The sequence below is a fragment of the Gopherus flavomarginatus genome, chromosome 2 (assembly GCF_025201925.1).
Source record: "Gopherus flavomarginatus isolate rGopFla2 chromosome 2, rGopFla2.mat.asm, whole genome shotgun sequence".
Classification (NCBI taxonomy): domain Eukaryota; kingdom Metazoa; phylum Chordata; order Testudines; family Testudinidae; genus Gopherus; species Gopherus flavomarginatus.
The window spans coordinates 169,643,498-169,666,678 of NC_066618.1; the positions used below are offsets into that span (position 1 = coordinate 169,643,498).

The following is a 23,181-nucleotide window of genomic DNA, read 5'->3' on the forward strand; positions in this document are numbered from 1 at the left end:
GCATTGTGATTACATTTTACAAGAAACTGTTACAAAAACATATGTTTTATTCACTCTATCTTCCACAGTCATTAAATAGTATCTCAGGAAAACTTAGATGCTTGTATAATGTTTTGGTGCTGAGAATATACTGAGTTTTCTTACAAATAAATACTAGATATCTGCTATCCAAAAGGGGGAGCCATAGCATTATGCTTTATTTTTCAATTTTATGTGCCTGTATACTTGCATACCATTTTCATTGTATTTTCAGTATAAACATTCATTTTGCTTTGATGTTTTTGTTCTTATGTATTTATATACACAAGCAACACAGTACTAATAATTTAACCAGTTCATTGATCTAGTGGTTTTAACTAGAATTGTGTGAAAAAGTCACACTGAATGTCAAGCACACTTGAATGAAAGGAAAAAATATCCATTATCTTATTATAAGACAGAGGACTGGGAGTCAAAAGCTCTTTCTGGTTTTCTGGACTACGCCAGACTCCTCTTATGTGACTTTGAAAAAGTCACTTTGTCTCTTTCTGCCTCAGTTCCCCTTGTATGAAATGGAGAAAAATAATACCAGAAGTGGTGGTGGTTGTGGGCCAAATATATATATATTTACAGAGCACTGTTAGATTTTTTTTGGATGGAAGGTGCTACAGAAGTATCAAGTATTATTATTTCTAAAATGAGACTTTACTTTGAGGCAAATTGTATCCACAAATCTCTACCCGCACTCTGAGAAATTTACCAAACATGAGCCAGGATTGTTCTTTCAGCTGGGATGCCAGTAAACAAAGGTGTCTGCCTTTTAGGAATATAATAGAGAAGTAGATAGATGTATAGTACTTCCTTAACTTCTTCAGGAGATTCCCTTTGTTCTCTCCTAAGAGCTACTCCTACTTTCAGTGACCTCCAGAATACCCCTATAGATAAGAAGAAGTATCCTGCAACTTTTGACAAAAGAGGGGGTGGTGACAGGATGGACCCCTAAGTTGTCAATTGGACATTTGGTTGCCCCTTTGAAAACTGATGAATTACAATATAGGTTTGGTTTAAAAATTTATTTGAGAAGCAAACTCTGGCTGGTTTGTACATCACCCATTCCTGATTCTCTTACAATATATTTACATATCATTTTAAAGGTCTTCCATGGTGCTGCATGGTGTGTTTGGTAAAAACAACAGTTCACAGACAAACAATGAGGAGTCCATGTGGCAGCTTAGAGACTAACACATTTATTTGGGCATAAGCTTTCGTGGGCTAGAACCCACTTCATCAGATAAATGGAGTGGAAAATACAGGAGTAGGTATAAATATATGAAAAGATGGGGGTTGTTTTACCAAGTGTGAGGTCAATCAACAAGATAAATAAATTAACAGCAGGATACCAAGGGAAGAAAAATAATTTTTGAAGTGGTAAGAGAGTGGCCCATTACAGACAGTTGACAAGAAGGTGTGAGTAACAGTAAGAATAAATTAGTATTGTGGAAATTAGGTTTAGGTTTTGTAATAACCCAAACATTCCCAGTCTTTATTCAGGCCTAATCTGAGGGTATCCCATTTGCAAATTAATTCCAGTTCTGCAGCTTCACTTTGGAGTCTGTTTTTGACCTTTTGAAGCTTCCTACCAACACTACATTCTCAAGAGAGATTCTGGGTAGTCAGGAGCCCAGGGACATAGCAAGAGAGACAGGCATTGAGCAGAAGAGGACTGCCGGCTCATAGAGCTCCTGGGCCCGAATCAAGTACAGCAGGTGGACCTGGATTCACCACTGGCACAGAGTTTGGCTGACCACTTTCTGGAGATGGCATTTGGACAGTGGTCTTGGACTCTGTAACCCCAGAAGTGGTGGGCTAAATGGGGACCTGGCCAGAAGGCCAAGTTACCAGAAGAAAGAATATTGCAGAGTGAGCAACTCTAATATTAACATGATACAATATTGAGTCCCCTCTTAAAAATCAGAACAGCAAGCTGACCACATCCATCAGTGCCATTCATCTCTCTGAGTTGGCTCATACCTCACTAGATCCATATGAAGAGGGAGGCCTTCACATGCATACCTTCTTTTTACATGGAAACTAGTGAAACCCTTAATGAATGTCTGGGATCTGCATTGTTGGAGGGGGAGGAGTTGCTGGGATGAGGTTGGGAATGGTGACACATGTTGTCAGTCCTCTAGTCATGTGTGTACCTCACCTAAAAAAAAGATATTAGCGCCTCTTCCCCCCCCAGTTTTACTGCGTTTCAATTTTCAGAGGAGGTTTCTACAGCCTAGGAAGAGTCCCTGAAGGTGGAGTTTCACTGCCAGGGAGGTGGGAGACCCCTGCTTGGAGCCCAAACCAGTGTAGAAACACATGGCCTTTACATTGATGGTCATGGCTTCCCACAGATGCACAAGGTTTGTGCTGGGGACCCCCACCCTTTTCTTGAGTGAAGACAGAAGCTGTGCCCCTCTTCCTCAAAGGACAATGTGAGAGATCCCCATGAGGAAATACTTACAGAAATTTCCCTTACTGGGATCATTCCTCTGCCCTTTATCCTGAGAGGGGATAATCTGACCCTCCATGTGGAAGGTCTCCTGATTATTTTACCACTATAGAGTGGATTACATCACTGAATTAACTGTAAGGAACAAAATAGTCAGACACATAGATGGACATAATTTGTTGGGTAAGAGTCAACGGGATTTTTGTAAAGGGAAATCATGCCTCACCAAAATACTAGAATTCTTTGAGGTGGTCAACAAGCACATGGACAAGGGGATCCAGTGAATATACTGTACTTAGGTTGTCAGAAAGCCCTTGACCAGATCCCTCACCAAAGGCTCTTAAGCAAAGTAAGCAGTCATGGAATAAGCAGGAAGATCCTCTCATGGATTGGTAACTGGTTAAAAGATGAGAAACAAAGGGTAGGAATAAATGGTCAGTTTTCAAAATGGAGGGAGGTAAATAGTGGTGTCCCCCAGGATCCGTACCGGGCCCAGTCCTATTCAACATATTCATAAATGATCTGGAATAAGGGGTAAATAGTGAGGTGGTAAAATGTGCAGATGATATAAAACTTCTCAAGATAGTTAAGTACCCGGAAGACTGCAAAGAGCTATAAAAGGATCTCTCAAAACTGAGTGAGTGGACAACAACATGGCAGATGAAATTCCATATTGATAAATGCAAAGTAATGCACATTGGAAAACATAATCCCAACTATACATATAAAATGATGATGTCTGAATTATCTGTTCCTACTCAAGAAAGAGATCTTTGAGTCATTGTGGATAGTTCTCTGAAAACATCCACTCAATGTGCAGTAGCAGTCAAAAAAGTGAACAGAATGTTGGGAATTATTAAGAAAGGAATAGATAATAAGACAGAAAATATCGTATTGTCTCTACATAAATCTGTGGTACGCCCACATCTTGAATACTGCATGCAGATATGGTTGCTCCATCTCCAAAAATATATATTGGAATTGGAAAAGGTTCAGAAAAGGGCAACAAAAGTGCTTAAGGCTGTAGAACGGCTTCTGCATGAGGAGAGATTAATAAGACTGGGACTTTTCAGCGTGGAAAAGAGACGACTAAGGGGGGGGATATGATTGAGGTCTATAAAATCATGACTGGTGTGTACAAAATAAATAAGGAAGTGTTATTTACTCCTTCTCATAACACAAGAACTAGGGGTCACAAAATGGAATCACTAGACAGCATTATTAATAGACAGAAAGAATTATTTCTTCATACAACACACAGTAAACCTGTGATCCTCTTTGCCAGAGGATGTTGTGAAGGCAAAGATTATAAGAGGCCAAGACCCAAGAACTAGATATATATTCATGGAGGGTAGATCCATCAATGGCTATTAGACAGGATGGGCAGGGATGGTGTCTCTAGCCTCTGTTTTCCAGAAAATGGGAATGACAGCAGGATATGGATCACTTGATGATTACTTGTTCATTCCCTCTGGGGTACCTGGCATTGGCCACTGTCAGAAGATAGGATACTTGGCTAGATGGACCTTTGGTCTGACCCAGCATGGCGGTTCTTATGTTCTTATGTAGGCTTTATGGCAAAGGAGAGTTTTGAGAAAGGATTTCAAGATCATTAATGAGGTAGCTTTGTGGATGTTTATGGGAAACACATCCCAAACTTGTGAGATATCATGGGAGAAAGCATCAAGGTACTTATTTGAAAATTTAACAAGTGGGCAATGGAGGCTGACATCATAGGTACAATCAGAGGCAATCGTTGATAACTGGATAGTGAATGAGAGGGAGTATGACATTGAAGGGCCTTGAAAGTGAAAACAAGTAGGTTATGTTTGATGCAGCAGAAAAGGAGGCGCCAGAGGAGGAATTTAAAGAGATGGGTAACATGGTCAAAGTGACTTGTATGTCCTTTAGGTGGTTGCTTCTCATCTGCAGACTAGGAGAATATTCTTTGAGCAGTACTTGTGAAGATCCTGCTTGCTTCTTTGTCATATTCTCACTGGGTTATTCACATCCCAAGAGGCAAATGGGTTTGCTGTCCAGTTGTAATAGCTTTTCTGCATCATCTATTTGAGGATCATGATCTGAAAGCACTTTTTCAGAAATCTTGCATCACAGAGATACATTTCATATAATGAATCATTGTTTCATTAAGAAAATCTCATCACAAAGGCTGTATGGTACTCGGTGAAGATATAAAAGTCCTTTAAACTGTTGTGATCAATATGTGACATACTGAATATTTCATAGACATATCTGTAATCTGTTTATTCATATGGACTCATTAATGTATTCCTCTGATTCTCTCTTGCATATACCCACACCCAAATGACCTTCATGGATGAAGTGTGCATTCCTTTTCCTATGCTGCCTGGAAGTTAATTTAATTATTTTTAAAATTACATTATCAACAACCATTAATCCAATATGAAATGATGCTGATCATCACTAGAAATTTTTATTTCTTACTTTATCTCCAGCTATCCCTCAGGTATCATCGTTTTGAGAAATTTTAGTTCTCCACATTTTGGGGGGAGGAAATAAGCAAATGCATTTTGAACAATAGCTTATCAGTGTTTATCTTCACATTGTAACTCTTATTGCATAGCAAATGTGGTTTACCTGAAACTGTTGGATGCTTTCCTCTGTTGAAAGCTGCAAATGCTTTTTGGTGCTACTTTGCTTCTTTGTATGCAGACAATTTTTTTTTCCTATTATGCACTATTACATGACCCTAGCCATTTATTTCACTGACTGACTTAATAACTTTAAATTCACCAAATATACTTACGACTGAAGATTTGGTCTTTCGGTGTAACTAGATTTTTTTTCCTCCTTCAGGGAGTAATACCTGGGATTTCCTCATGATTTAAACAAATCTACTGTGTGTCTTTGGTGCAACTGATTTAGTAAAACAAATCTTTGAATTGTTCTAGTTTATTATTTATATTTTGATTATATGAGATAAGACCTGCAGTATACATTTAATCACCTATAATTTTTCTCAAATTTTAATCCCTAATGCAGGCTGTTACCATACTCTGAGCAGTAAAACCAAGTGGTCTCACTGTGCATTTTTATATTCATTTAACACTTGTTAATGATAATCCCAGTTACTAGCAGTTTCTTTCCAATGCAAATTCCTAAAATTTTACTTTTGTTTTCTCGACACCATTTACACCATTCTAGCAGAAAAGGGCTCTCTGGCTTTGTTTCCCAATGTATAAAAGTCAATTACTTTTGATTTCAAGAAAGGGCAATGCTTTTGATATTAAAGGATTAGAGTAATATTATTTTTCACCAGCCAGTTATTCTCAGTGGGGATAAATGCAACATGGCAGAAGCTTGCTAATCTACACTTTGACAAACCATGCTCTTTATAACTAGCACAAAACACCTGGTGGTCCTCACAACCTACCCCACCCACCTCTATCTCTGAGCACAGATTTAATAGCAGATGCTGTAGTTATGTTTTACATTGCTAACACGTCACTATTTTTACAAAATAGGCTTTATAACTCATATATGCCTGTTCCTAAATGGCACAATATTTAGGAAATGTATTGACCCAGAGGGAGTTCAATAAAGATCAGTCCCTCGATGAGTTGCTGGATGTGTGTGTGTAGGGGGGTGCAGACTGCTCCTCATTGTGTATGTGGCCTGCTGTGGGGTCAGCCGAAGGACAAGGATATGACATTGTTCCTGGACATCGACATTTCTTTGGGGTGATGTGTTCCCTTCCCAGCGTATACAAAGACCCATCGTGTGAGAAACTGAGTACAGTGTATGGTCTATAGGGAGCATTACTCTTCATTCTTATGTCAATTTATTCTCCTCTTTGACATTTTCATTTAATGGGTTTTTTAATGTATGGATGCACTTCTGTTTAATCTGTGCATATTTTTTTTGTATGAGTTTTGTTTGGATTAGTTTTACAAGTAGTTTAAGAGAATATTAAGCAGATGAACAATGAACATCTGCTCACAAAAAGGTGATGAGCAATGGAGCAATGAAAACCAACAATTGTTGTTTACTGAATTTTAAAAGACATAAGCAGAGGGCTTCAGGAGCTTTTGCTGGATTTCATGAATATGGTAATAGGTGAAATCATTTCCACTATCAGGCACAGTGATTTACAGTAAGAAATAATGAGATTCTACCTTTGAAATGATTATAAAGTTTTATATATGCTACAATTCCCCCAAAGAGAATTTTTGCCATAGTTACAGAATAGTCACTGTATTTTAAAGCGAAAATTGTTCCTTTTTATTTGCTTATAGAAATGACAATCTTCTTTTGTGTAGAAGACTGAAAAATTGGGGTGGAATCATAAACAAATTTACTTTCTGTGAAACTACTGAAGACGTCCCTTTTGGTTTTGCCATGTGTGCAAGAAAGAAGGGGCTTTGAGGACATTTGAGGTGGGTGCATATATGTGCACAATTCTAATTGCCACTTATGAAGGATTCTCATTTTCTGGGGGGTTTCTACCTTGTATCTTTGACTGAGGAATGTGTGATTGTCTTTTAGCTGCACATAAGAAAATGACTGTTGGTAAATGCAGATGGTAGTGGATAGCTTTTTATTATTAATGCCTATAATCCTCTGTTTACCCAGGGAACAAGATATAGTATAGCACAAATACCAGCTTTAATAGCTTCCTACGCTATTCATCATGTCTCAGTCTTGATCTCTGTGGACCAGTTTTAGCAGGTCTATTTGTGTATTGATCTCTGCTGATATTCCCACAGTCCAGTGGTGTGTTTTGTGATGGAAATATTTGCCAAATAGGAACACAATTAATGTCACCTGCCTTGTTTTTATTACATAGAAAAATCTAATTGCAATTAATTGGGAGGAGTCAGAGAAAAATAAAATACATTATTTAAAAAAACAACATTGCATGGGTTACTATTCTCCCTCCTTTCTTCCCAGGACCACCAAAATATTAGAGATTGTCTTGGTCATTTGCTAACATTTGCATTCAAATTTTAAAAGGGCATTTCAGTAGAAAATAACACAGACATTTCTGGCTCTGGGTGCACCAAGGTGTAGGCAGTAGATTTGTAATTCACCACAAGAAGAGACCAGGTTGCCTGACTGGCCCCTCGAGGAAATGAAGTGGAAGGAATTCACTCTTCTTCAGATAGGGGTTAGCAAACACCTGTTGTTTGGCAGAGATGATACGAAATTGGAGAATTAATGTTGCTTATCTCTGAACCTTTTCAGGTATATCCATACTGCATCATTGTTCTTTAGAGTGAGCCTGAGTCACTGGTACCTCTCTAAGAAACAGATTCAGAACTAACCTATTGGTTGGAGTAGATGATGTGCTAGCTGTGATGAGTCAGGATATATTCAGTCCAATTATTGACCAAGCAGTATGGCATAATGGATACAGAACTGGACTGGCAGAAGACTGGGTTCTATTCCTAGCTCCAGCACTTGGTCTACTATATTTTTGGGGGCAAGTTGCCTCTCTGTGCCTCAGTTTCTGTGCTAGTGATTCCCAGACCTGTGAGCCACTGTGTTACCACCTCAGCAAGTGCCAGCTTTGCTGTTGCTAAACTATGTATCAGTTTCCTGAGACATCATCTTGTCTGCCTTGCCAGCAAACTCTTCAGGACTCTGCCCATCCAAACCTTGCCTAGCAGGTAACAGTCAGGGAACTCTAATTCAGAAATTTCCCAGACATCTGTTTGCAGTACTCAGCCTCTCTCGCAAACCTTTATCAAATTTCCAGCACCCTTAAAGAGACTGTATACAACAGTTTATTAGCTGGGATTCACAAACCCTCCACTTCAAACAAAACACCGAGTGGTTTATCATAAAAGTAGAACAAGTTTATTAACAAAAAAGGCATAGGATTAAGTGATACCACGTAGAAAGAACAAATATAAAAATGGTTACAAACAAATGAAACTAAAATGTGCTTCTAAGATTAAAACTTAACTTAATTGGCTCTAGTTCTTGTTCAAGATGTCTTCCCTACTTAAAGCAGCTTCTCCAGCATGGCTGGCTATTCCAGCCAGGATCCAACCTTAGAGAATGATAGTGCTGGTTTCTTTGTTTCCTCAAGAGGTAGCTAACTCTAGGGTAAGGGTTCCCAAACTTGGTTCACGGCTTATTCAGGGTAAGCCCCTGTCAAGCCGCAAAAAGCTTTGGTTAATTGAGTGCCCACAGGTACGGACGCTCGTGGGTCCCAGTGGCCGCAGTTCACCATTCCCAGCCAATAGGAGCTGCGGGAAGCAGTGGCCCAGCCTGCGCCCCTTCCCGCAGCTCTCTCTGGCCAGGAACAGCAAACGGCGCACCACAGGGAGCGGCGAGCGGCCGTACCTGCGGATGCTCAGTGTCTTGCAGCCTGCCAGGGGCTTACCATGAACAAGTCATGAACCAAATTTGGGAACCCCTCCTCTAGGGGTTTGCGATCTCTCTCTCTCTAGTCCAGTAAACCTTTAAAATATATTCTTCTGCAGTATTGGGCTCTTTTATTTGGCTGGAGAAAATCTGATTATCAGCCTCCTCCCCCCCGCAGAGTGCCAGGTTTAAAAACATTTTAGTCTCATATTTCCAGCACATCTGTAAAGATTTTTGTGGGTTAACCATACATACATCACACAAGAATATTAATAATCAGTGATTTATTAGTTTATACATGATATATTACATACCATCTTTGGGGTAAATATCATGACAACAGTATCATCTGGCATTGAGGTGCTCTTAGGGACACAATTTCCTCATGTATGAAATGGGGGATCATAATCCTGACCTTCTTTGTAAAGGGCTTTGAGATTTACTGATTAAAAGTGCTATATAAGAGCTAGGTATTATTACTAACAAATTGTGTTATTAATCTTTTAAACTTTCTCCTTTTGCACTGATAGTGTGTGCAGAGCAGCTATTCCCCTGGGATTTCCTCTTTGATATTTATTAGTCTGGGCTTGCTGCTCAAGGCTGCACACCTGAGGTAGCCAGCAGATTTTTCCCTTAGCCCAAAACATCTAGCCATCTCAGCATAGTCTGATCCTGGCTAGGATATATTCCATAGGGATTTTGTCATGCCAGTGGATTATGATGCAAGTACATGCATGGTTTACATGCCATGCATACATTACAAACATATTTTTACCACAGTCACCGGAAGTTCAGGATTGATTTCTTTCCTACTAACTGCTCAGGCTGACTAGCATGAAATTTAATTTGTGCTAATCAACTTGAGGTGAGGGGAGCAGAAAATGTATGTGGCTCATTTATTTTCCATTACTGCAGCAATCTTCCCCCTACTTATATCCCTTAATAGAATGTTTTATATAGCAGCTTTCATACTTTATAAAGCAGAGGCTCAGGCACTACTGATGCAAACACTGTGTAGACAAACTGTCTAGCTGTTAAGCTTTCAACAGTGGATCACTTAGCCCCTACAATAATGCAGCATTCCATAGTCCTGCACTGAAATCAGGGCTGGATTAAGGTAATCCAGGACCATAGGCAAATGACAATTTGAGGCCTCCTGAGGCTTCACCCCTGAAGAGCTGCTCTCATACTCCTGGAGTGGCAGTGCGAAGGTACTCTCAGGAGACAGTGGCATGGTACTCTCCTGTCCCTTTAGGAGAGGTACCAGGGCCCCTTCCTCCCTTTGTGAATGGAAGAAGTGGGCCTCTTATTATTTACTGAAATAGCCTGGATGTATATGTTTTGGTGGGTGAAGAAGTACCCAATGCTCTCTTCTTCTCCTGCCCCGTGTAGAGTTCCCTGCAGGGACAGTGCTGGCATGGCCCTCCAGGGCAGTAGACCTTGGAGATAACACCCTATTGAGATATGTGCATCAGTTCGCGCTTCTCAGAGCTGTTGTATCAGGCTGTCTGCAGTCTAAGCAGATGTTACTGCATTGGTTACATTTGGTTCATATTTTTCAAGTTTTTCTTCAAAACCATGAAGCAAGGAATTTACTTAGAAAGAAAGAAAGAAAGAAAGAAAGAAAGAAAGAAAGAAAGAAAGAAAGACTCTCATTTTCCATCATAATAAATAGGACTTTAGGCTTGGGCCTATGGTGCCTATGCCTTAATTCAGTCCCAGACAAAATGTAAACTTTGAGCATAAATACTGCTCTTGGTTAAGAATTTAAAAACCATGCAGATGCCTTTGTCACTGTTTTCCATCTGCAAGGAAGTGTTTAGGGTCATTACAGTACAGATTTTGTCTTTATAACTTGAGAGCATCGCTAACATGGTGCTATCAGCCATTTTTGTGCAGCTTTGCAAGGAGTTAAAGATAGCCGATAACCTGTGTTAGAGCACAATGGAATATCTGGAGAGCCATTGGGTACATTTCAACCTACAAGTAATTTTCAAACAAATCATTTAAAAATCAATGGGTTTCAGGGAAAACTACTGTTATCTAAAATTGGTGTGTCTGTCTAGCCACAAAATACCTGAGTGGCATATGCAATATGGGGCTGCTAACTAGTGCGTAGGCTCTTATTTGAGACATATCTTGTTCAAATGTAGCCATTAATTTGTTTTTTGTAAAAGGGGAAAGTAGCAGTGACTAGAGACGATGTTGGCAAGGGTTTGCACTCGAATGCCAAGGTGTTTCAGTCCTGATTTATAGCAACTTTGATAGCCACTATTGAGCCATTATTTACCTAGATTCATCTTTTTAAGAATTACATCAAATTGTGTGGCATTTTGGTAATGTGCTAATGCCCACTAATTATTAGGATGTGCCATAATTTGGGCTCAATCACTGATCTCCAGATGGGAAAGGATAATTCACTAATGTGTGTGTAGACTGGTGATTATGATGTGGTGTAGGGTATATGGCAGGGTTACTCAAACAGTTTTCACCGCTTGTGTAGGGAAAGCCCCTGGCAGGCCAGGCTGGTGTGTTTACCTGCCCCATCCGCAGGTCCGGCCGATCGCGGCTCCCCCTGGCAGTGGATCGATCGCTGCTCTGGGCCAATGGGAGCTGCTGGAAGCAGAGGCGCCGCGGATGGACCTGCAGACGGGGCAGGTAAACACACTGGCCTGGCCCGCCAAGGGCTTTTCCTACACAAGCGGTAACCCCTTTTTGAGAAACCCTGGTACATGGTGAGGCAAGACAGAATGTAGTGCTTGTTAGGTTTTGTAATGATTCTTGAATGGCATATTTGCACTAATGTTCATTAATATTTTAATTAATGGCAAAGGGTGCTTAGAAGCCAAGACAAGCATCCTTTTGTTGTATTGAATTCCAAATAAATAATGAATCTCCGGTGCTGACAAACCCCTTCTCATCAACCTTGCAACCCCCAAAAGGGACACTTTTGCCATTACTGAATAATCACATTAAAGCAGAAGTTCTCAAACTGTGGTCTCTTGTTCTCTGGTGGGTCATGGAGCACTTGCAGGTGCTTTGCAGAAAGTTGCCTGCTCACATGTGGCCGGTGCTACCTGTCCTTATTTCCAGATTCTAAATTATATTAAAAGGCAGCTAAAAGTATATTTAATACTTTTGTTAATATTCCTTTGACATGTTGACAGTTGCATGTTGCCGCAGGGATGTTATGATACCATGGATAGGAAGGAGGTACCTGGGGGATTGTGAATGAAGGGGTAGGTGATGCCTGAAGCAATCTCGGTATTAAAATGTGATCCATGCTATGAAAATGTTTGAGAACCACTGTTTTGAAGTGATATGTGTTCCTTGTCTTGTTAATAATAATAAAAATAATAAAAAAATAGATTTCTAGCTCTTTCTAACATGCTATGCCTATAGAACTCAAATTGTTTTACAAAAGAAGTGACAAGGTTGGGAATTCACTGGGCCACACTGCCTTCTACAGAAAGATATAAACGTCATCCAAAAATGTGTTTTAGACATGAAACATGAGGTGTGTCACATAGATTGTAAACTCTTTGGGGCAGAGGACCATCTTTTGGCTTTGTGCCTAGCACAATAGTGTCTTGCTCCTTGACTTGGGCTCCTACGCACTAATCACAATATGGATTCTAAATAATAATAATAATGAATATAATAAAAAAGGATCAGAAATAAACATTAATGTCTAGCACTGATTATTTCCTTCAGGCTCATATAATTTGTGGATTATTTATTTATTTTATTTTATTTTATTTTGCATAGGGAAATAAAGGTTAGACTTATTTCAGATATTGAAAAAAAGGGGGAAAATATCTTCCACAATGTGATATTTATTATAACTCCATGTGACAGGATCGTGCATTATTATAGTCAATGAGAGGTCATTTTAAACAGCCAGATTCTGCAACTCTTTCTTACAATGTCTGGTCTGTACTCACAAAGGTAATTCTATTGGCTTCAGCGGGACTGCTCTGATTACTAAATCCTACTCAATGCAAGTAAGTGCTGAAGAATCTGGTAGAATCTCTATATTGCCTTCTGATAAATAAGATTATAGAAACCTGCTTTTGAAAAAACAGGTTTTACAAGAGGCTATGGGTAATGCAAGGTCAGATTGATTTCCACAGGTTTCATTGATGACACATTCAAATAAACAGACAAAACAGGTAGATGAGAAGGAAAGGAAGCAAGAAAGTGAGCATGTGTTGATAATATCAAATGGGATATTCGCTTTACCAAATTATGATGAAGAGCAGCATGAATAAGTAAATAGATTCACTGTTTGACAGAAGTAGCATTGTAAAATACTAAGGAAACTCATTTTAGTCTGGTGCTTGCTTTCACCTAAACTTGATTTTTTTTAATCATTCCTTCCAGGATGTTGCCTGAACCATGCTTGGCTCAATAAGAATGATAAGTTCCACCCATGACCTGGGATTATGTTAATTCATTAAATTTATATCTCACCAGTTGACTAGCACCTTCTGATCATATCATAATATGAAAATGCTGGATTTTAAAATAATCCAATTTGCTTTCATAATATCTAGGCATTATGTCTTTTATCTCAAATCAGATGTAATGGATGAATGGCTTTCACCTCCTCATCAAGAGGTGAATAACATATTGAATGATGGAGAAAGGGGGAAAATGGAAGATATTAACCATGTTGATAATTTGATATGAAGATTTTAGAGTCTGATACAAGGTATGCCTTTTAATTTGTGTTTATGAACAGTTATACTCTCAGACTCACTGATTTTTTATTGTTAAGACATGCCAAAAAGTCAGAAAATGTGGGGTTTTGGATCAACTCATTACCCGTGAAATTGATTTTCAATTTCCAAAACTAATGGGATAAATGAAATACACCTGTATAAACTGTCAGATGGCATAGACACTGAGAGGCAGATACTCAGCTGGTGTAAACTGATGTCAGTTGGCTTCAATGGAACTATTATGATTTGTACCAGCTGAGTATTTGCCCCTAAGAATAATATTGAGAAGGTCTACTGGTATAGTTAATGATAACTTCATTTTCCTTTAACAAACATGGATACATTACCTATACTTTTTTTCTCTTTCAGTGGTGTTAGACCACTGTGCAGACTTCAACAGCTCTTCTTCCAGGTGCTTAAATGAGCCATTTACAAATATTTTATGTGTCTGAGAGAAAATTTGGGTCTCTGTACAATGACATACGTTTTTTTTCTTCCCTTGAGTAAGATCTGTGGGGTCAGAACAATGTGGATAACATTTAATAGCCGACAAATGTACACTCACACATTTGAGTCTTTATAATTTGGCATTTTTGAAATCAGTAGTTTATAACAACAAAGCCACAATGATGCCATGTTTGGGACAGGGAAAATTGGGTCTAAAATGCAAGTTGTCCCTTATATTCTAGATACCCTGTTAGCAAAATGTATGAAATCTAAATAGGAAGCTGCATTTCACTGGTTTCAGAATACATACTGTCTCATGTGTGGGAAGTTGCTGTGCATTCCCATATTGCTGCTATAGAAACATTGTTTTGAAATAATAGATTTCATAAGAGACAATATAATAATTAAAGAGAAGATTTTTATCATGTAAAGGCAGTGTTGCAATGGATAAGATATTGGAGTGGAGATGCTGCTTGCATTCCTAACTCTGCCACTGACTTGCTGTGTAATCTTGACCAAGTCAGTTTAGCTTCTGGTGTGTCAGTCTCCCCACCTGCAACATGGGGATAGGGCTACTTCTCTTGTTTTGTCAGGTCCCTTGAGATACACGGATGAAAAGTGCTATATAAGAGCTAAGTCACTATAATAAAGTTATAGTACTTTTCACTAATAGATCTCAATGCACGTCACAATCTATAAGGTATTTATTCTCACAACAACTCTTCGAGTAGAAAAATGCTACTATCCCCATTGTACAGATGGGGAATTGAGGCACAGAAACTTGCCCGAACTGTCACAGGAAGTCTGCGGCAGAGCAGGGAACTGAGCCTGGATTTCCCAAATCTTAGGCTAGTGTCATAAACACTGAATAATTCTTCCTCTCTATTATTATTAGAAAATGAGACATGCCACTCCTTTCCATACAGGATTGAACAATTATTTGTCTCTAGCACTTTCTCAGTCTTGAACTTTCTTCTAAGCTGTACCTATATATACGTAGTATTTTCTGTGGCCCTTATCCTCCCTTTATTGAAGTCAGCGATAAAATTCTCATTAAATTCCATGGAATTCCAAGGAGCAGAGCTTAGGTCCATTAGAATTGACGTGAACAGTCATCTGATCAAAATGGTACTTTCTTGTTTAGTCACTCGAGACAAAAATATAGTGGGCTTCTAATGTGAGAGGACTTTAAGTATAGATCTTTTTACCACAATCGATCCCTGAAAGACAACACAATAATCTGTTATTTTTATCCTACAGCAAAATTTGCTATCAATTTGATATTTGTTTAAATGTGAAAGGAATGACTGCTTCTCCTCGTATTCTGTTTGTTCAGATTTGTGAGTCATTTCCCTTCACTTTATTTCTTCATTTGGAGGGAATCTGGGTTTTAGTTTCCCAAAATTACTTTTCATAAACTCACACACACAAAATGCAGTCAGTTTCCATTCAGACATCCCTATTCATGTTCAAATATTTGTGCTACTCCAGATACCATTTGCATATATCACCTGCTGCAAGCCCTAGAAATTCAGAAGGCACTCTGATGAGAGTAGAAACATCTTTGTGTAGGTTTTTGTTTCAGTAGCATCCTACAGTTAAAAGTAGTACACACTGAGGAAATGGGGAATTAATACAATACTATCCCAATTCCAGGCTTGTTCAGCTGATTTTCCATGAGCACAAGGTTTCTTCATGAACTGTGAGAATTTTTACACAATGACTCTTTGAACATAACAGAGTGTTTATTTCCAATAAGGACATGCCACATCACTGAGCACTTGGCAGAAGCTTGATTAGGAAGAAATAAAGACAGGATAGCCGTTCTGTATTTTAAAACAACTGCTACAGCTTTTGTGTCCTCCTAAAATCAAAGCAAAATACCAGAAATAATGTGCCTTTAAGGGTCATATCATGCCAGTTGTTGGCAGTATTCATCAGATGGAACTGAAATTAATCTACCACGTTTCATGTCCTGAACAAACTGATCTTCAGAGGAAATTTTGAACCATATTATTTACCACACCCACATCATACAGTTTTTGGCAGCTGAATACCTGTGACCTAGTGGCTGACTAGGTTTTCAGAAACCATTTCAATTTTTAAGGATTTCCAGACACAATCAGATGTTACTAGTAAGTTGTTTGGATCTATTCATAGCCTTATGAATGCGGTCTGAGTTAAGTAATTACTTTCTTTTTGGCACCTAAATTGGGGAACTAAATTATTCTCATTGGTTGATCTAATTATCATGGAGTATTTCTGCCAGCCCAACATAACTAACATTCTTGTTGACAAGCATTCAGATGAAAAAACTATGCACACCTCTATAAATAAGCTGTTATCCTGAAGTCTGGATATCTGGAATTTCGGTCTTTATTCATAATGGCCAATTCACCAGGCAAGTTATAAAGCTTCTATGCAGAAAACATGAAGGAGTCTTAACATAAAATGTACAGAGACTAGGATATTATATTGCCACACTGTATTTTGTCTTTCAGCTTCTTTTTGTACCTATATAATACACATTGCATTTTATTAATATCCCTATTATAGCCTTTATTAAAATAATAATAGGTGTTATCCCTTCATGCACCCAAATGTATAACAGTTAACTGTGATTATTGAAATAATATTTGTCTGGTCCAAACATATCAAGAGAAAAACAGAGATGTGATAACTATATTGGGTATAACTTTGGTGGTTTACAATATTAAATAGAACAGACATGCTTTTTTCATTTAAGATGAGCATTATTCATCTTTTAAGGGACATGCTTTTGTTATAATTGTTTGACTGCATAACATGCCTGTTTATGTAAAAGTCTTATATTATTGCTAATAAAACATTACAATAGGTGACAATATGTTATGTAATCCCACCTTGAATCCAAACTACTAGATTGTAAATCCACATGGCAGTACCATATATTGAAATGCCATATCTCCATGTATAGCACCAAATGCACATTTATTACATTTACTACATTCCACCTGATGGGGTTCTAAATAGCCACAACAAAATGTAAAGCACAAGGTCTAAATGTTTAATTGTATATCTATTCATGTTTAAAATTTAATTAATATCCTTTATAGGGGCGAAAAAAACCCCACACCTGTCCTCAACAAACTCCACTATTATGACCAGTATCATTAATAAGGAAGATGTTTGACCCTACTAGCTAAGCTATTTTAAGTGCATGGCTTACCTGTGTCATAAGAAACTTGAAGTAAAGTACATTGCTCTGGGGCGTGAACTTGCTCATATTAAAGTCAACTGCAGTTTTGCTACTGACTTTACTAGGAGCAGGATTGGACTCCTGGTTGTAAGCTTGTCTGCTGCAAAAGGATATTACCCTAAAGGAGCTCCTATTCTATTATCCTGACTCATTATCTTCAACTGTCTGCAAGAGGATAAATTGGTACAGTATGCACATTGCTACAGTATTCACACTACTACATTATTGCAAGGAATATTGATTTCCTTAACATTAGTATTCATCATTCTTTGTTTGAGACTTGTATGCTCACTGAAATTGAATTGATGTGATTGCATGTTTCTTGTATGTGTAAAAGATGTTGTTTATCAGATAATTGCATTCTGCAGGTTACTTTGAAGTCAAAATATCAACTGTGCCGTTCATTCTTTCTGCCTTGGTTTCTATCCAGTTTGCTGTTTCTAAATATCATGTTGGCTAGGTAGTTAGTTAGCACTTCTGGAAGTAGCCTTATAGTTTAAGCTGGCTGTCTTTGACTTGCTGCTCAGAATATCCCAAGGAGCATTACTTTTACCTCTCCAGGTCCCTGAACCTTATGCTAACAGTCATTTTAACTGACTGTCATTTTTTTCTGCTGTATCAACTACATATAGAGATATAGATTGCTCTATAGAGATAGGGATTTTTCTCACTCAAATCAATGGCTAAAACTTGCTTCTTGTTTATCCTTTTATTTAGAAATAATTCTGACTGTAACCTTTCAATAAAAATAGAAGTCAAAGATGGGGGGATTGCAGCTAACACTCAGAAAAGGAGAGAGAGAATACCCTGCTTAAAAATGTTAGGATATACTGTTAAAATGCAAATAAAATAGAACTTCCTGTATGTTGACACCGTATAATAGCATAAAGCTTCCTAATATACATAAAGCAGTCTCTATGTATATGTTATAATATTCAAGGAAATTAACCAGGCATTGCAAGTTTTGTGTTTCAACTTTCAGTAGTCTATTACAATATTTTTTTATAACAACATCTTAAAATCCCTCTCCCCCCCCTTTATTCCAGAAAATAAAATAAACCAAACCTGAACAGAAAAGGTAACAATCAAGGATCACTACTGCTTTGAACAACTTCTTTTAAAGAAAAGTTTCCACTTTTAGCTGCCAGTAATTCCAAGGCTAAAATAAGTTAATCCTCTTACCTTATTCACCAATGTAAAGTGAATCTAGCTTGGCTCTGTGATGCACTGCTCAGTGCTGCTTCTCTGCCTGCTTTCCCTCTGCTGCCTGTTACAGTATCTCCACTGCTGGATGTACTTGCATCTAACTGGGGCTCCCTCTCTCCCAGAATCACTTTTAACTCAGGCAGGCAGGGAGCTGAAGCCAAAGGGACTCTCTATCTGATTGGTTTCCATTCAGTGCCCATGATTAATAAGAAACGTCCCTCACACAGAGAGATATTGCTGCTGATGGAGCCGCAGTGCTCAACATGAGAAGGTTTGGGGCTGGGGGGAGTGCAGGCTTTGTCAGGCATACAGTGATTTGCAAGTGAATGCAGTGGGAGGCTACCGAAAGGAGGGCTTTGTCAAAGACCCCCTTTTGAGAGAATGAGCCTCCTGGTTTGAAGTCTCAGTTAATCAGTCCAGTTTAATCTGTTTTCAGTTTTAATAATAAAGGTGGAGGCATGTCTGTAACCTGTAAATAATCTGGAGAAAAGATGTACCCACATTATCTATCGTTATGATTCAATGCCATCTGTGCACACACAAACACTGAAGAATTTGATATTATGTGGTGCCAGTGCAGGGACAAAAGATTTGAAGTTGAAAGAAGAAGAAGGTGAAGAAGATCCCCCACCTATTCCCAAGTTTACAGCATTAGATTCATTTACAGAGATTAGTAAATGATGGGAGTGTTATTGTACCTCAAATGCATATAATGCCACATTATTAAGAATGTTTCACTTGTCATGGTTAAGAGTTTTAGCACAATTACTGATATATAGTTCTGCCAGCTAAGGATATACAAATTTCCTGCTTCACAGTGCCGTCTGATTACCTACAGGGACAGGAAGAAATCTCTGTTCCCCACTTCCTACCTCCCCCACTGTATAGCAGTACATGTTTAGCTAGATATGTTCTGATTGGTTTGCACCTATGTCTGAAGCATCAGATAATAGCCTCAATAGACCACAGAACTAATGGAAATATAAATATAAACCCCATCTCTGCATCCAATCTTTTTACTCCCTTATCCCTTGGGCAGCCAGTGGCTTCAGCCAGAGACAGCTGGGGGTTATTTCAGTCACTGTCACAAGTCATGATGACCATTAACTTGTAATGACCTCTTAAGGACTGTTACTGGTCAGGATCATTGGTGCAGAATATGGTCCATCCACACTGCAAATATACCTTTCACAGGGCGTGTGGGGATGGTGTAGGGCAACAGCGGAATAGCCAAATGTCTATGGGGAGCACCACTGACACAGCACAAAAGGCCTATGTTCCTACTCTTTGGCTAATTTAGAAGTGTACTTGTGTTTCAAATGCAGAGATGCAAAAGTACCTCCTATGTAGGGCTCTACCAAATTCACAGTCCATTTTGGTCAATTGCACGGTAATAGGAATTTAAAAATCATAAATGTCATGATTTCAGCTATTTAAATGTGAAATTTCACAGTGTTGTGATAGTAGGGTCCAAAAAGGGTTTGTGTGGGGGTTGCAAGGTATTGTAAGGGGGATTGCGGTATTGCTATCCTTACTTCTGTGTTGCTCCTGGCAGCAGTACTGCCTTCAGAGCCAGGCAGCTGGAGAGCGGTGGCTGCTGCTGGTTGGGAGCCCAGCTCTGAAGGCCAAGCTGCCACCAGCAGCAGCACAGAAGTAAGGATGGCATGGTATGTTATTGCCACCCTTATTTCTGTACTGCTCCTAGTGGGGTGCTGCCTTCAGAGCTGGGCCCCCGGCCAACAGCCCACCGCTCTCCGGTCACCAAGCACTGAAGGCAGCGCAGAAGTAAGAGTGGCAATAACGTGACCCCTCTAAAAGTTGCAACCTCCATACAACTCCCTTTTGAGTCAGGGCCCCCAATTTGAGAAATGCTAGTCACTCCCATGAAATCTGTATAGTATAGGATAAAAGCACACAAAAGACCAGATATCATGGGGAGGAGACCAGATTTATGGTCTGTGACACACTTTTCTTGGCTATGAATTTGGTAGGGCTCTACTCATATATAAGTACTGACACCAGTTCATACTTGTGAAATAGTATTTGGGTTATTGGTTTGGATTTTTCAAGGAGAAAAAATCTGCTCATCACTGCAGAGAAACTTTACTAAAATAAAGAGCAGTGTTAAGATGACAATACAGAGAAGGAGCAGAATATTATATAGGGCAAATCTGGTGACCTATAGGACTGGAGTAATAGAAATTAAATTAAATTTGGAAAGAATCCTGTGGCACCTTATAGACTAACAGACGTTTTGGAGCATGAGCTTTCGTGGGTGAATACCCACTTCCTCAGATGCATGTAATGGAAATATCCAGGGGCAGGTATATATATGTGTGCTAGCAAGCAAGCTAGAGATAATGAGGTCAGTTCAATCAGGGAGGATGAGGCCCTGTTCTAGCAGTTGAGGTGTGAAAACCAAGAGAGGAGAAATTGGTTCTGTAATTGGCAAGCCATTCACAGTCTTTGTTCAATCCTGAGCTGATGGTGTCAAATTTGCAGATGAACTGAAGCTCAGCAGTTTCTCTTTGAAATCTGGTCCTGAAGTTTTTTTGCTGCAAGATGGCCACCTTAAGGTGTGCTATAGTGTGGCCAGGGAGGTTGAAGTGCTCTCCTACAGGTTTTTGTATATTGCCATTCCTAATGTCTGATTTGTGTCCATTTATCCTTTTCCGTAGAGACTGTCCAGTTTGGCCGATGTACATAGCAGAGGGGCATTGCTGGCATATGATGGCGTATATTACATTGGTGGATGTGCAAGTGAATGAACCAGTGATGGTGTGGCTGATCTGGTTAGGTCCTGTGATGGTGTCGCTGGTGTAGATATGTGGGCAGAGTTGGCATCGAGGTTTGTTGCATGGATTGGTTCCTGAGCTAGAGTTATTATGGTGTGATGTGCAGTTACTGGTGATAATAATAACTCTAGCTCAGGAACCAATCCATGCAACAAACCTCGATGCCAACTCTGCCCACATATCTACACCAGCGACACCATCACAGGACCTAACCAGATCAGCCACACCATCACTGGTTCATTCACTTGCACATCCACCAATGTAATATACGCCATCATATGCCAGCAATGCCCCTCTGCTATGTACATCGGCCAAACTGGACAGTCTCTACGGAAAAGGATAAATGGACACAAATCAGACATTAGGAATGGCAATATACAAAAACCTGTAGGAGAGCACTTCAACCTCCCTGGCCACACTATAGCAGACTTTAAGGTGGCCATCCTGCAGCAAAAAAACTTCAGGACCAGACTTCAAAGAGAAACTGCTGAGCTTCAGTTCATCTGCAAATTTGACACCATCAGCTCAGGATTGAACAAAGACTGTGAATGGCTTGCCAATTACAGAACCAGTTTCTCCTCTCTTGGTTTTCACACCTCAACTGCTAGAACAGGGCCTCATCCTCCCTGATTGAACTGACCTCGTTATCTCTAGCTTGCTTGCTAGCAGACATATATATACCTGCCCCTGGATATTTCCAATACATGCATCTGAGGAAGTGGGTATTCACCCACGAAAGCTCATGCTCCAAAACGTCTGTTAGTCTATAAGGTGCCACAGGATTCTTTGCTGCTTTTACAGATCCAGACTAACACGGCTACCCTCTGATACTTAAATTAAATTTAATAGTCCAAACGTCAAGGTCATGCATTAAGGGACTAACAATAAGAACTTCTGCTGTAAGCCAGGGGCTCATTGTGGTACAATAGAATGGTACTCAGTTGTACACCTGAGGACCAGAAAAACCTGGGTGTATTAGTAGAACTCAGAATAACTGTCAGGCAACAGTGTGGTGCAGCTGTTTAAAATAAATAAATAAATACATAAAATTAACAAGCCAATGCAATCCTAGAATGTATCAGGAGAAGTATTTCCTGTAGATGTAGGGATATTGATTACTGTACAAGGCACTGGTAAGACCTCATTTGGAATACTGTATACAGTTTTGGTCACCCATGTTCAGGAAAGATGAATTCAGACTGGATCAGGTGCAGAGAATGACTGCTAGGATGGTCAGGACAATGGAGTGCCTATTTTATGAGAGGACCATGGAAGAGCTTGACTTATTTAGCCTAGCAAAATGAAGGCTATGAGGGAATACAGTTGCTCTCAATAAATATATCATGGGGTAAACACCGGGGAGGGGGCTGTGCTATTTAAGCTAAAGGACAATGTTGACACAAGAACAAATGGGTATAGACTGGCCATGAATACACTTAGGCTGGGAATGAGAAAGTTTCTGACTATCAGAGGAGTAGGGGTAGTGAGGGCTAGTCTTAATCTTAAAACAGAGTCTTAAAATGGAGCTTGTTAAATCTATGAATGGGATTATATGATGGGGTTGATATGATAGCAGGGGGCTGAAGTTGATGACACAGGAGATCCCTTCAGGTCCTATGTCTTATGTTCCTGTGTAGATCAACCAGCCAAATTGAGTGCTTTAAAGAACAAAGAATAATTTACTTATCAATAGATTCTTCCTTAATACCACCCACCCACCCCTATTGATTGAGAATCATCAAGCCTATGTTTACAGCAGGCTGTTTCTAATGACCCATTTCACTGTCAGACATCCCATTTGAAATTCTTAAGGACCTGATCCAATCCATATAAAAATCAGTGACAGTCTTTCCGTTAACTTCAATGGTAATTGAGCTGGTCCCTAAATTAGCTAATTTCTACTCTGTGATATGCACACTATGATGTGCACACATACAA

General features: G+C 39.3%; 1 protein-coding gene across 1 annotated transcript in view; it reads right to left on the minus strand.

Annotated features, from left to right (window-relative positions):
- CDH9 (cadherin 9) overlaps positions 1–18,682 on the minus strand; it is a 126,612-nt gene extending 107,930 nt beyond the window's left edge. Inside the window, exon 1 of the mRNA XM_050939953.1 lies at positions 18,425–18,682. The gene's annotated coding sequence lies outside the window, so the exon portion shown is untranslated. The remainder of the gene's footprint in view (positions 1–18,424) is intronic.
- Positions 18,683–23,181: the final 4,499 nt, after the last annotated feature.